Below are 2558 nucleotides of genomic sequence, written 5' to 3'. Positions count from 1 at the left end.
GCTCACAGGCTTTTAAGACCCCAGACGCTACTAACCAAAGTAGAATGTAGAACATTTTCTTTATAAACTATGTTATGCCAGTTGAGCTAGATGTTCCCTGAGACCATGGTCCCCACAGCTCTCTGCCCAGTAATTTGGTCCCTCAGGAGTTTGGATTTGTCCATGGAGCTTCCATGAGCTTGCCCTGAACAAGTTGTACTGGCTTCCCTAGTATTGTGTACTGTGTTACCCTTCACCAGAGTTACCACTTATCTATTGTCTATTTAGTGTTTTTCCACCCCCACCTCTTCCCTCCCTTGTAACCATCAAAGATTGTTTCTTTTTGTGTGTAAACCTTTCCATGAGTTTTTATAGTAGTGGTCTCATACAGTATTTGTCCTTTTGTGATTGACTTATTTTTCTCAGCATAATGTGCTCCAGTTTCATCCATGTTGTGAGATGCTTTGCAGATTCATCATTGTTCTTTATCTTTGGGTAGTACTCCACTGTGTGTATGTACCATAGTTTGTTTGTTCATCCATCTGTTGATGGGCATCTAGGTTGTTTCCATCTTTTTGCTATCGTGAACAGTGCTGTAATGAACATGGGTGTGCATGTGTCTATTCATGTGACAGCTCATTTCTCTAGGATGTATTCCTAGGAGTGGGATTGCTGGATCCTATAGTATTTCTATTTCTAGCTTTCTAAGGAAGCGCCATATTGTTTTCCAAAATGTTTGTACCATTTTGCATTCCCACCTGCAGTGCATAAGAGTTCCAATCTTCCCACAGCCTCTCCAACATTTGTTATTTTCTGTTTTTTTTTTTTTTTTGATTCGTGCCAGTCATGCGAGGGTGAGATGGTATCTCCTTGTGGTTTTGATTTGCATTTCTCTAATAGCTAGTGATCTCGGGCATTTCCTCAAGTGTCTGTTAGCCACTTGAATGTCTGAATGTCTTCTTTGGTGAAGTGTCTGTTCATTTCCTTTGCCCATTTTTTAATTGGATTATTTGTCTTTTTGTTGTAGAGGTGTTGGATTTTTCTGTAGATTTTAGAGATTAGACCTTTGTCAGATTTGTAATAACCAAATTTTTTTTCTCAGTCTGTAGGTTCTCTTTTTACTCTTGGTGAAGTCTTTGGATGAGTGTTTAAGTGTTTAATTTTTAGAAGATCCCAGTTATCTAGCTTATCTTCTGGAGTTTGTATGTTATTAGTTATGGTTTGTATCCTGTTAATGTCGTGTATTAGGGTATTTAGCGTTGATCCTATTTTTTCTTCTATGATCGTTATAGTTTTTGGTTTTATATTTAGATCTTTGATCCATTTTGAATTAGTTTTTGTGTATGGTGTGGGGTATGGGTCCTGTCTCTTTTTTTGCTGTGGACATCCAGTTTTTCCACCACCGTTTGTTAGAAAGACTGTCTTTTCCCCATTGATGGACTTTGGGCCCTTGTCAAAGATCAGGTGACCGTAGGTGGATGGATTTACATCTAGGTTCCCAATTCTGTTCCATTGGCCAATGTATCTGTCATTGTACCAGTACCAGGCTGTTTTAACTACCATAGCTGTATAGTAGGTTCTGAAGTCAGGTAATGTGAGTCCTCATACTTTATTCTTCTTCTTCAGTAGTGCTTTACTTATCTGGGACTTCTTCCCTTTTCATATAAAGTTAATGATTAGTTTTTCCATCTCTTTAAAGAATGTTGTTGGTATTTGGATCAGGATTGCATTGTATTTGTAGATTGCTTTGGGTAGAATTATCATTTTCACAATGTTGAGTCTGCCTGTCCATGAGCATGGTATGTTTTTCTATTTATATAGATCTCTTGATTTCTTGCAGTAGCATTTTGTAGTTTTCTTTGTATAGGTCTTTTACATCCCTGGTTAGATTTATTCCTGTTTTATTTTTTTTAGAGGCTATTATAAATGGTATTGTTTTGCTGATTTCCTTTTCGTCATTCTCTTTATTGGTGTATAGGAATCCAATGGATTTTTGTATGTTTATCTTGTATCCTGGTACTCTGCTGAATCTTTCTATTAGTTCCAGTAGTTTTCTCGTGTAGTTCTTTTGGGTTTTCTATATGTAGTATCACATCATCTGCAAACAGGGACAGTTTTACTTCTTCATTACCAATTTGGATCCCCTTTATTTCTTTTTCTTACCTTATTTCTCTAGCTAGGACTTCTAGCACAATGTTAAATAAGAATAGTGATAAAGGATGTCCTTGTCTTGTTCCTGTTCTCAGTGGTAATGTTTTCAGCCTCTCTCCATTAAGAATGATGTTGGCTGTTGGTTTTGTATAGATGCCCTTTATTATGTTGAGGATTTCCCCTCTATACCTATTTTATTGAGAGTTTTTATCAGGAATGGATGTTGGACTTTGTTGAATGCCTTTTCTGCGTGGATTAGGTTGATTGATTTTCTAATGTTGAACCATCCTTGCATACCTGGTATAAATCGTACTTGGTTGTGGTGTGTAATTTTTTTTATATGATGCTGAATTCTGTTGGCTAGAATTTTGTTGAGAATTTTTGCATCTATATTCATGAGAGATATTGGTCTGTAATTTTCTTTTTTT

The 2558-nt window shown here is 36.6% G+C and overlaps 1 protein-coding gene across 3 annotated transcripts in view; it reads left to right on the top strand.

Moving 5' to 3' along the window:
- Nucleotides 1–2558, top strand: part of SASH1 (SAM and SH3 domain containing 1) — a 226525-nt gene that overhangs the window by 179284 nt on the left and 44683 nt on the right. The window lies entirely within an intron of this gene.

This window comes from Trichechus manatus, unplaced genomic scaffold, assembly GCF_000243295.1.
Source record: "Trichechus manatus latirostris isolate Lorelei unplaced genomic scaffold, TriManLat1.0 scaffold00002, whole genome shotgun sequence".
In the NCBI taxonomy this organism is placed as follows: Eukaryota; Metazoa; Chordata; class Mammalia; order Sirenia; family Trichechidae; genus Trichechus; species Trichechus manatus.
This window is presented reverse-complemented; position numbering and strand designations above follow the sequence as displayed.